At 38.6% G+C, this 13,363-nt stretch overlaps 1 protein-coding gene across 2 annotated transcripts in view; it reads right to left on the bottom strand.

The window, feature by feature from the left end:
• The window catches only part of LOC136843766 (uncharacterized), a 164,817-nt gene that overhangs the window by 148,662 nt on the left and 2,792 nt on the right, over positions 1-13,363 (bottom strand). The window lies entirely within an intron of this gene.

The following is a 13,363-nucleotide window of genomic DNA, read 5'->3' as shown; positions in this document are numbered from 1 at the left end:
AAATGGAGACTCAGCCACTCCAAGCTCAGTTTTGTTGGTCCTGCAAGTAAGGACTGAAAAAGAATCTAAATTTAAAGGATGGTCATACTCTTCAGAGTGTTGACGAATAGCGGAAAAACAGTGGTTTACTTAATGGCATATTCGTTCTAACAGATCTTCCAGTATGTTAATGATACGTTCTTAATCTTTAGATCTAATGACCGGATTTCACTGTTTTTAGAATACTTGAACTCGAAGCAGCAACATCGAATTCACTTCGGAAACTGAGGCAGAAGGAAAGCTGGCCTTTTTTGACATACAGATCAGCCACGGTGAAAATTATTTTATCACAGCTCTTTTTACGAAACCAACTTTTACGTGTTTGACCACCAAAGTATCCTCATTTATTCCTATTGTGTTTAAGAGAAATTTGGTTACGACTTTAACATCATGAGCTTTTCATATATGTTCAAATTATGCAGTGCTTATGTTTCAGTGGCTCTAACACAGATTTTACGAATACGAATATAGGAAAGGAGCTTAAAAAATTATTACTTCCAAAACCTACAACTATCACTGTCAACAGAGCAGTTATGTACTTTCCCATCGAGTTTGTTGGAAATAGGCCCTTTAATGCAAAGACAAATTTAACAAAGCAGTTGCATGACTTCTACCTTCAAATAAGAAATCGAGTGACAGTTAAGCCAAAATCTACCCTGCAAAAATTCTTCAGGTTCAAGGATGTGGTACCAACTAAGCTGCAGTCGTCTATTGCTTGTAAGTACTGTACAAACGTCACTGCTGTAGTGCAATGTGCATCGGAAAATCAAAGCGGCATCTTCGAACATATTGGAAGATCTGTTAGGACGAGTAGGCCATTAAGCAAACCATCATTTAGCGGTATTCAACAACACACTGAAGAATATGACGTTCCTACAGATTTAGATTCTTTTTCAGTCCTTACTTGTAGGACCAACGAAATGGAGCTTAGAGTGGCTGAGTTTCTGTTTACCCTACAAGACAAACAATCTTTTTGTAATAATGAAAGGTCTGTTGAAGTGCTGTGTTTTGAGACACTTCTAATTTATGCTTATTTTTGACAACAAACATTGTGTATATTTTAATATTTAAAGATTTTGCTGCCTGTTTACGTTATTATATCTTGTAATACATTATTTTATTTTACTTTATTGTTTACTTGATTTTAAATATAATACACACACACACACACATACATATATATATGTGTGTGTGTTTGTGTGTGTTTGAGCTCTTTGATCGTTTGCCTTCTGAAATCTCTCATTGCAACTCTTACACACGTTTTCTTCTCAAAAGTCTTGTTTGGGCTTGAAGTAATATCAACCAAATTGAAGCTTGATTCAGGAATCTTGAATGTCCCTTTAATTCCATCCATGAACATGCTTCTTACAGTTATCATTGTTTACTTTTCTGCATGTTCACCAGTTTCTTTTGAATTTGTTATTTCCTTGACCAGATTCTTTGCTGTTTTCACCCTCATAACGAAGCCCCCCAAAACAAGAGACTATATTGTACACCACGCTTTACTGATCCATTCACACTGACTCGAAAAGTAAGAGACACTAACCTCCTCTGCAATTGACAAATGGTACTTAACTGTTTAACAAATAGCTCATATGACATATCCAGTATATCTGATATTTACCTCAAATCCTTCAAGTCCTCCTGTATATAGTAACTTCTTCCTCTTTGAGGTCCTCCAACCAAAATCATTTCTTTGACTTACATCTTTGACTGTTCCTCACTTAACTTATTTGTAACCTCAGCTAATTCAGGCATACATCATCTCGTCTCATCAAACTTTTCCTCCTAAAACTCCTGATTAAAAGTCTTATCATAGCTGCTCTTTCTAGTGTAAAGCTTCCAAAGCCGCCAAAATCTGGCTTATCCGCCAGCTTTGGCAGCTAGTCAAAAAGCTACCCTGCCTTCGCCCCCCTGGCCCCCAATGTCACGGATTTACCTGTCCCTAGTTTTCCCTCCACATGTTAATGACCTTTCACTTAGTTGTATGTCTGCATGCTCTATCAAAATAGTCCAGTTTCTGTCCCTTTCCTTACACTAGTGACCTTCCAGAGCAACTGGTAGACCAGCATGGTTTTTATCCTAGTGATGAACAGACTCAGTATGGCCACAACATGTTAAAAAAGAAACCACTAACGGACTGAATATGGTGCTTAAGTTCTGGCTTTGCTCTCCCTCAAGGGCTTAAGGTCATCCTCCACCAACCTAGTGGATCCATTGTAGTATTCCTACAAACCAAGGTGATAAATGGAATTAATACAGTCATGCCTTCCGCTACAAAAAATACCACTAATGGACTCAGCATGGTGCTCAGGTTCTGGCTTTGTTCTCCCGTGAGAGACTGAGGTCGTCTTCCATTAGCCCAGTAGGCCTAACATAGTATTCATAAATGCCCCTGGTGATTAGTGGACCCATAAGTCATACTCTGCTGCTAACAAAGTCATTGATGGCTTTGTCCCCCAAGTACATAAATATGAACTGTCAGAATTAAATGTAATTAGGAAAACAGGAAAACTTGGAACACAATGCCTCAGGTGCCAAACAAGCAAAAGAACATGCCCCTTGGAATCTGGCATTGTCGATTTTCCACATCCTCAACATCATTTTGGTCATCTCCATGTCGATATGGTGGGCATCCTATCCATCTGAAGGCTTCAGATACATTGTCATGTCTACAGTATGCTCCACATGATGGCCAGAGGTGACACCAGTGTCAGAGGCAACATCACACCCCTGCACTAAGGCACTCCTCAACAGCTGGGTAAGCCATTCCAGCATATCTGATGATATAGCCTCTGATCAAGGACCAGTCCCCACCTCTGAGATATGGACCACCCATGCCAAATTAATGGGGTTCAGAATCCATCATGCCACTGCTTACAACCCTGCTGCTAACAGTATGGTAAAGAACCGCCTGCCCTCTCAAAGCTACCATTACCATCAGATGCAGATGCAGTGGCTCAGAATAGAAATTGCAACTACCTTGGGTCCTATTTAGCCTCCACTCTTTTCCAGAGGAAGAAATCAACATCTCTCTTGCTGGAATGATATTCGATGTAATGCTTTATGTTCCAGGTGAGTACTTCACCCAAAAACCCATTTTCAACCTGGAGAAGAGGTCTCAAGACTCTGAATGGTCACTGGGAGTTACCTTCCTTACATGGAAACCTTCAGTATACAAAGAAACAATACTTGCCAAGAAGCTGCCACACATGCCATTTCTTATTCATATGCAAAAATGGCCAAGCCTTCACTAATGACCTTATACAGGGGGTCTTACCCTGTCCTCAAAAAGAAAAGGCATTCAAGCAACCATCTTCACTGATAGGAACACTGGGTCTCCACTTACCTGGCAGTCAACAAAGTAACCCCCCCTCCCCTGTCACCTGTCCAAATAAAGACACCAAGTTCGATCACTGAAAAAACTGTAAACAAAATAATTTCTTGTAAATAGCAATCTATAATGTCATATAAGTATCCAGAAAGCCATCTTCCTAATAAGTTATCTGTGAAGTTATCTTTAAAATGTATATTTTAATTATGTGTTTCTTGTAATTTATACATAGTCACATATAATCATTTGTAATGATCTGCATACTGGAATATAATTTTTTTGCCTTATTTTGGGTGGGAACCCAATAAAGCTTCATAAGCTTAGCCACCGACTTCGGCAGCCAATCATGAAGCTGTCCTATACTCTCGTGGATTTACCTGTCATTAGTTTTCCCAGTCCACATGTCAATAACTTGTTGCTAAACCTCCTTCCACTTGGCTGGTCAGAATAGGCCAGTTTCTGCAAATAAGTCTATCTCACTCTGTTCTTGTATATTTCCTTACACTATATCTCTCTTTTAAAGCTGTCAAGAATTGCTATATTTCTCTCATGATTAAAAATTTCTCCTATTATGGGAAAATTTAATATGTGTATCTTATCTCTTAGTGACAATGTGATCCTATGTCATTTGGTACCAACATACACTAATAAAGATTTTCTCTCTTGCACCCTGATTGCTTGCTTAGTGGACTGGGTAACTCCAAGTAATGGGGAAAAAAGTGCAAATGGTGATACAAGCATAAAATTCTGACCAACAGTTCTTCTTGGCTTTCTTTCTCATAATCAACACAGGCCACACAAAATTTTGCCATTTTCCAAGATAGCTGGCAGGTTTTCAAAATGGCTTCTTGTGGATATATGAATATTGACATTTAATTTCTTAATTACACTGGAATTCCTCAGTGACTCTCAGTTCGTTATACTATTGAAAGAGAGCCTTTAAATACTCAGACACATAATTTTGTTGCCTAGAAATATTAAGGGTGGTAGTCACTATGTCCAAAATAGCTGCCAAAAAACCACATATTTCATATAGTTCATGTAGTCAGTAAAAGTCACTTAATACATGAATTTTGGGTAACTACAGCTTTACTAGTTTGTTGTTGTAGGTTGGAAATTAATTAAGCCCTTAACTCATTTTCATCTTCATTTGAAAAAAAAGGGGAAATTAGCTCAATATAACAGCGTAATGGTGTTGTGTCAGTGTGCTCCCAGGGTAGACTAGTTGACACTGTGGCTGCCAGACTCAGCATGGGGTTCAGTGCTAGCTAATGGTAGCTGTGTCATTAGTTTCCCAAATACTGTTTAGCTGGCCTCAGCTCAAAGTTAAACAGCCTCACCTGAATTGACAGGATGTGCCATAGCTGGAGAGCTAAGCCAAAGACAGGGCTATATTATTCTGGAAGGTGTACAGATCACACAGGAATTAAATAGCCCTGGATGAATAACTGGGCTAGGGTTAGGAGCCTAGTTGTATCCCATATCTGAAAGTACATGTGTATTGTGTAGGCAATTAAAGGTTAAACCCTCAGCCTATAGAACAAAAGCAATGGCAAGAAAATCTTTGAAATCACTTCTTCCCTAAAGGGAGATAGTAAGAATTACTAGAAGCTTTGTTGCATGTGCCAAGAGGACTCACGTGAAAGACTAGTGGCTTCATCTGGTGCTGGCTATATTCCCTTGCTGCAAACATTTCTGAATTTTACAACTGAAATGTAATGCCTATGCCATTTGATCACAAAAGGCTTGACAAAGGTGGCGGAAGCCAGCAGACCCTTGATAAGAACAAAGATAAATACCATGAATCATGTGTGCTCAAGTTCAAAACCACAAGACAGGAAAGGAAAAGGAAGTCATTGTGCAAGACAAAAGAAAGAGATGATGCCCCTTGTGCAAAATTCACATGCAGTACTAAAAGGCAGGCGAAGAAGGTGCAGAGGAATCTAAGACTGAGAAAAAAGGAATCTGCTTTATTTGTGACAAAACATCACCAATCAAAGATTTACAATTGGCCATGACATTGCCTTAACATGAAAAGCTGCAGTGATGTGCATCAACTTGCTAGAGGAGAAACTTTAGGTCAAGCTTAGTGCTGGAGATATTGTTCTCCAGCACCATATCACTCATCTTGTCTGACAGGTATATATAACAGGAAAAGAGCTTGGCTGAATTCTCAAAATACTGGAGATAATTATGTGCAGTACAGACTTAAAGCATGTTCCCATGCTTTTGCTGAACTTGAGATGTAAATATTAGAGAAGCGGTTGATTACAGATGGATGCTGCTATTTCATGATGGTAGAACTGTATGATTTGTACAAACAAAGACTGGAACAGCTAAATGTTGATGCTTCCTTTGTGCACCGAACATCATTGAAGGAACAGATGCTTGCCCATATCCCAAAATTGGAGGCCTTCAGTAAGGGAAGAGAGATTTGGCTTGCCTACAGGGCAAAAGTGGGAGAAGCCCTAGCCACATCATGTGACTACAGTGATGCACTAATCGTTGCCAAAGCAGCTAAGATATTGAGGAAATAGATGTGAACATGAGACAGAATTTGATGGAACCTTAACAGCAGACACTTGAAGTGAATATATGCCACCAAATTTGCTGGAATTTGCAAGTGTACTGCAAAAAGGTGGAGATACAGTGTATAATCCCTGCTTAAATGTGGATCAACATCTACTGATCTGGCTTTAGCATAATTTTTGCACTTGAAAAGGTTGGGAGACCAGCATCTGCAGCAGTTACCAGACATTCCAGGTCAATCAAACCTTTGTTTCAAATATACCCGTCTCCTGGTTTTCGCAGGAAAGCATCAGTTAATTGGTAAAACTCATCAACATGGAATCAGCATCAACTACAATAGGTTCTGGAATTGACAAAATGGTTGGAAGTAGTTGTAGTAAGTGTTGTGGAGAAAGTAGTAGTTTGTCCCACTACACTAAGAAAAGTGCTCTTTACAAATGTGCTGTCAATTGACAGTCTGGACCATAATCCAAGTGCCACAACAGCACAAACATCCCTCCATGGGACAGGCATGCCTTTGTTTCAGTGTCCAAGCAATGATAACAAGAGTGAGGTCAGAAACTTGGCCCAAATCAGCCAGAGGGGAACAAAGTAAAATAAGCACCTTATCTTCTGGAATATTACAAAAATGCCTCACTTGCTCACTTTAAACATGAACATTCCTTTTTCCCCCCGCCCCCACTTCATCCAGTGGAAGTGTAGGACACCAACAGTTTATGCTATCTATATACATTTCTCTTGAGTATGAATGGGTTGAGAAAGTCAGGCTGTTGGACAAGAGTGGAAATGTTGTATCCATATCTTGGACAGCACATCATGCTTCTCATAAGTGACCAGTGACGAGCCATCAATGTTACCTCTTTTTCAAGAGTCAGCTCATTCGGTTGCAATGATTAAACATGCCATGGATATTTCATTCCTGGTCAAACCCCAGTTCTAGCAGCTGATCAGCCACTATTTGCAATTGACAAGAAAATTCAGTACGAATGGCCTTTGCAGTATGGTGATATGGGTATCATGTTTGGAGGGCTGCATTTAGAAATGGTAGCATGCAAAATTCTTGGTGATTTCTTGAGAGACAGTGGTTGGAATGGTGCTCTTGCTGAGGCAGAAATAGCTACTGCTAGAACAGCTGATTCATTTACCTTTTCTTCACATGCAGCCTGCAGTTTATATCAGCTGCACAAAATCACCTATATGACATATATCCAGGAAGCAGAAGAAGAAAGTGAGTTAAGCTTTGAAAGCTGGATCAGATAACGAGAGTCAGAGTGTTCACAATTCTGTTTTCGGAATCTTGTGCTTCAACAAGAACTTTTAGTTTTCATTTTCATCAGGTCATACCAGGAGTCAAATTTCAGCTTGTACTAAGATGTACTGCAGGCACACATTCCTTTCTTCTTTGCCCTTAACCATGTACATTATGCCAGATGGCTTTCAGTTCATTTGAAAGATATGGAGACTCTCCAAAGTGACACATTTGTTGAATCCACTCGCCTTTTTCTTCAATGGATGTAGACCCAGCACATGAGCAGAATAATGCTCATGTGTAAAGGAGACAGTGGAGCCATTGGCCTATTTGAAGATACAGATGCTCTCAAAAGGTGGACAATGACTAGTACTGAAGTAAGCCACCTGACTGATGAGTCTGAAGTAAGCCACCTGACTGATGAGTGTGAGACTAGAAGAGATGCTGATACAAAATCTGAAGGAAAGCATCATGATGAAACTTAAAGTGTGCAGAAAAGGTTTCTTGAAATAGCTGAGAATCTAAGAAAAGTATTCAAAGAAATGGATAACCCTTTTGAGGAAGATTCATTGGATTTGATTGTGCCAGACAGTCATGAGATTATGGAAAGCAAAGTTAATGAATCCTTGAGATCTGTGAAGACCCTTGGAGAGGCACAGTTCACAAACTTCACCGAGAGACTAAAGACACCAAGCTGGTTCTATGAGCATGTTCACAAGAACAGAATTTTACTGTTCAGCTGCAAGATGCCTGCTACAGAGTCCAAGCACAAACAGTCACTGCAGACCATAAAGGAAGACCAATATCTGTTCTAAAGCTTCTTCATCGCATACCAGAACAGACAATATAACAAATGTATTCTTTCGACATGAAAATCTAATTTTCCAATCATCACTGACACAGAATGGGCAGAGGCATCTGGGCGTCAAGTCACAGCTACTGCCCCCACTAGCACAGCAGGCATCAGACATCTATGACAAAGAACCTGCTGCTAATTTTATTATAATGGATGGTGGAGCACTTATAAATGCTCTGAGACCAACAAAAGGACCTACATATGAGTCCTATGCAAAAGATGAATTGAAATACAAACAAGCACACATCGTATTTGATGTATATAGAGAAAAAGGCATGAAAACACAAACAAGACAGAAAAGAGGTACAGAAGTTTGCCACAGTATGATCAGCACTGCAAAAACTCTGGGCAATTGGGCCAGCTTCCTCAGGAATGACCAGAACAAAACGGAACTACTTGCTTCTTTGGCAGACATAATTGTTTCATCTCAAGCAGATGATACAACATGCATTATTTTCACCAAAGAGATGCTGCACTTTGTAGGAAAGTTGAACAGGACACTGCTGATCTACAAGGCTGTACTCATGAAGAAGCAGATGCTAGAGCCTTTTTGCATGCTGCATATGATGCAAAGCATGAAGACATCTCAAGTGCAACCATATGAAAGTTCAGACACTGACATTGTCGTCTTAGCAGCATGTAGCATAAAAAAAATTGGTTTGGATAAACTATGAATTAGATTTGGAAGTGGAAAAGACATGAGGTGCATACCTATCAATGAAATTGCAGCAGCCAATAGCCTACGCTCTTCCTTTTTATTTTATCCATTTAATGGGCGCGACAGTGTCTGCCTTTCATGGAAAGGTGAAGAAGTCTGAATGGCAAACATGGACTATGTTTCAGTATGCCACACCCACCTTCACCAAAGTAAGCTCAACACCAGCAGTTGTAGATGAAGATTTGCGAATCATTGAAGAATTTGTGGTGCTAATGCATAACAGAAGCAGTTCAAATACAGATGTTAATAGGGCTAGATTTGATTTATTTGCAAGGGAGCAAGGAGCTTATGGTTGCATTTCCACTACGAGGGTTGCTCTTAAGCATTACAAGAGAGCTGCCTTTCAAGCAGGAAACATTTGGAGCCAGTCTTTAGTATATTGTCCAGCCATTCCCAGTCGAAGACATTGGGGATGGCAACAGACTGGTGGTGCCTGGCTTCCATAATGGTCAGATATGTCAGCAGCAACAGATTCTTGCCAAGAACTGAATAAAAGTGGATGTAAGAAGGAATGCCATGGCAAGTCAAATTCTACAACTCTGGACTTAGCTGCACAGCTCTCCACAGCTGCACTTGGTAAAAATGGTGGGTATATTGGAAAGGTGGGCTCAATTGATCTCCTAATGTCAGTAAGAATACCAAAATATGAATTCACAATCATTATACGGACAGTATGTGGTTTTTCAGGCTTATGGAATGGAAATATATAGAATATAGAGCAAATTTGCCACCATTTTGGAAAAGATGTCAGCCGTCTTGGAAACAGCCACATGTTAAGGTAGCTGGAGGTTGGTTTCGATTTATGGGAATAATAAGAGTTCTCATGCCAAATCTGTTGCTTGAATCACCATTTGCACTTTTTTTCACCACTTCTCTCTACTAGAATCAAGCAACATTCTTATTATCTATATAAGCTGATAACTATTTCTTGGAATACTTTAAGATACCTTGCGGTACCTTCAAGTGAAAAATAAATCATGCAGAAATAAAAATATTTTGCAAATTTTGAAGTCGATTCCACAAATTAATTTGCAAGCAGGCAGCATTGCCTGAAAACAGATGCTAACGATAACCTTCTTCCTTAGAGATTCAAACCGTCTACCACTGAAGCAGGAGGTCGACGCTTACAGTAATTCGTCAGCTGTGGAGGAGATAGAGGAGACGAACACCTACTGCTTCTGTGGTTGTCGGTTTGAAGCCACGAGGAAGGAGGTTATGTTAGCATCAAATAATTTTCCGAAGAAGCCTTGAAGCTAGCTTTTTATTAATAGGGCATAAAAACGATATAACAATCACAGAAAATAATTATGGCAAGGGATGTTCGGGTTAGTAGCATTTTAGTCAAAAGAAAACCATTGTATTTAGCACTGAATGAGGGTTCGCCGATACAAAGAAGGTAGAAGTTTTTTTGTTAGGTAAGGTTTACGGGATGTTGGCAATAAACACTTGTGTTGGTATGCGGTGAAAAAAATCCAGTTCTGTTTTCATTTTCCTTTATACTTTCGCTTCAGATTTCTTTGTTTGCTTTTTTTTTTTTAGATTACAAAGGAAATTATGTATGGATGCTGTGAGATGAATAGGCATTTAGGTTGTTAATAAGTTCCATATTCTTACCTGTGTTTGTTCCTTTCACGTTACAAATTCTCTTTATATACTGTATTCATCATTACGAGTGATTTCTTAGACTTAATGACCTTCCATTTTTCAATGATTTTGAAATTTATATAAATTTGCCCTACAAAAAATTCCACAAAATCCTTGAAAAAAATAATGAATGAGCTTTCGAAGGACTGTTATTTATTCTGAAATGGTTTTGTGGGTCTTTCGGTTTAGCAGAAAGGAAAATTTACGGATTCAAGGCGACTTTAGCAAGTTCAAAAACAATTGTTCATCTAAGAATCGGTCCTAGGTTGATGGTCTTTTAGGCAAGATTGCTTGAATGATAAGAAGGGCTCCCTTTGCACAATATTGTTTATGATTTACAGTACGATTATCGGAGGATAACCAGCTTGGCCATATTCTGTAAGGTCTAATTCAGCAGGCAGCCTTTTTTTATCGCCTCCAGTTGCTACTGACCCAAAAAGCACAATGGTCCTCTATAAAAGGTAGAAATTGAGGTTGCACATGATCTTGCTTCAAAGACATTACCTTGATGAACGTCCATGACTATTGATCTCCAGTATAGGAAGAACTGCCGGCTACTTGTTGTAATTATCACATCTGTAGAGGAGTTTAGAGACCAAGAGCCATATTTTTAGACTCTTATGGTTTGCCCAACTGATAGATTTTGTTTTTAAATGAGAGGAGAAAAGTGAAGCAAGGTAAAGCTCAAGATGCTGGACAGCTGGATGGGGGCATACCAAAGCCAATGGACCAGAGGTAGAAGACAGAAAATGAGACAAAACACTCAAAAGATATACGGTGTTAATATACACTGTTCAGTTCACAGTAGTACCTTAGAATTCATATCCCATATATTAAAAAACTGTGAAACAGTCTTTCTGTCACGATTGCAGATTTTTTTTTTTTTTTTAAATTTAGGAGATAATGTAATATTCCTCCAAAATGCCATTTCCCTTTTATTTAAATTTTCTAGCATTTCTTAATTACCAGTTATGGGAGAATATAGTTTCCTAACTTTTTACTTGTCAAGTTCATCTTCAGTCAACTCACCGAGTGATCCTTTTGGCGAGCTCCTTATGAATATGCTCTCATTATGAATAATAATTTTGTTTGAATACGATAAAATGAAATTAGCGTCACGTATTTCTAATCAGTACTTCAAGTATGAACAATCTGTCGTCTGCAATGTGGCAACAATCTGATGTTGTCTTTGTCATTTTTCGACTTTTAAAACATGAAACAGACCTAATCGCTTGCGATCAAGAGTCTTCTTTGGGATTTTAGTGTACAGAAGATACGCTCGCTAATCCCAACAGTCTCCTTTGTACATTACTTTAAGCTTAAGTCTTAGAAGTGACTCAGTTTCACGTAATCCTGCCACATCTTTAGGACTACTTTTCTTGGACACAGCCTCAGCAATAAGTATATATTACACCATAGGAAAATGATCTAGACTTTTCGGAAGTTCTGCTTTCCAACTAAATTCAAAGATCTTATTAGATGGCTGGTAATCTGCATAAAGCTACAGTACGAAGCAGATTCGATTGCCTTCATGTTAGGTTTAAAGCGAGCATTTTCCCTGTTACCTCTCTCTCATATCTAAACAATTGATGCGTCGCATCCTTTTATTACGACTACAATATTTTTTCGTATCTATTTCGCGCTTTTACGTGCAAAGAAACAAAGCAAATGGTGCAAGCAAATCTCAAGTACTTTTCATGAAGAACACCAGGACCTTTCCAAAACTTGTATCAGCGAGATATTTCGATCACATATCGTTATTTTTTTTATGCAAAGGCCGATGGTACGGGCAACATGATGTCCTGTCCCGACAGGAAAGAAGTGAGGGGTAAAATGAGTATGACTTCACGCGCAGGGAATCGATAAATCACCCTCTTGCGTGAGGAAAAACATATACAGAAATAGAATTCCAGAGCTCGGTAGGAGAGAGAGAGAGAGAGAGAGAGAGAGAGAGAGAGAGAGAGAGAGAGAGAGAGAGAGAGAGAGAGAGATTGTTGAACTGAGGTTTTGAACAAATATAGAATTGGTGTCTCGCTTGATTAGTTGATTTAATTCAGTTACCTGGCATCACACCTTGCAATGATATTTGTGGGATTTTTAAGAAATTTATTAGGTGAGTTAATGTAATTAAATAATGGTACTTAGCTAAGAAAACGGGTCGTTTTGTGTATGAATGGTCTAAAGCTCGCTGGCATCAAGGTTTATAGCCGTTTATGTTGCGTGGCTGGATGTCTGCTACATAATTCATCATAATTAGTGTGTTGTTCATTGTATTATTATTTGATCATTTAAGTCTTTAGACGTAACAATAATGATAATGTCAGTGATGTGATTTTTATTAGTCAATTATGTGATTTTTATTACTATTGTGAGCATAATCAGCGTCATCATCGTAATAGTAATTTAATAATGCTAATGATGTTGAGCACGATGCTCGGGATGATAATGCATTCACTATTACTTCTACAATGTATGTAGCCAGCGCAACTAACGCTTCTCATCATCATTATTATTATTATTATTATTATTATTATTATTATTATTATTATTATTATATGCAAGAATAAACAGGAGTGTTAAGCTCGACATTTGACAACTAGTGTGTTCCAGATATTTGTTAACCAAGTTATCCTACTAGTTGTATGGCATTTACATAGGGTAGTTTTTCTTTTGTGTGTGTGTGTGTGTTTTTTTTAGTTTTGTTTTGTGGTGTTTATGTGTGGGGGGGGGACAGAAATAAAATTAATAATGTGCCTTTGTCATATTGTAAAGGTTCTTGCTATAGTACATCTGTATGTGTAAACGTAGGTTATTAGCATATTAAATACACAACCACATGTAAAGGCATACGCCACATACATATACGTCAATGTACATACGTGTGTGTATGTATTAACCCTCTTCACTGTCGCAAAAGACTCGCATCGCGTTAATTGTGTGTAGTTATGTATGAGTTGTCATTGAAAAAGATTTTATTTTTAACGCTGGGGCAAA

Source organism: Macrobrachium rosenbergii, chromosome 12, assembly GCF_040412425.1.
Source record: "Macrobrachium rosenbergii isolate ZJJX-2024 chromosome 12, ASM4041242v1, whole genome shotgun sequence".
In the NCBI taxonomy this organism is placed as follows: domain Eukaryota; kingdom Metazoa; phylum Arthropoda; class Malacostraca; order Decapoda; family Palaemonidae; genus Macrobrachium; species Macrobrachium rosenbergii.
The sequence above is the reverse complement of the archived record's forward strand: the minus strand, read 5'-3'. Positions and strand labels throughout refer to the sequence as shown.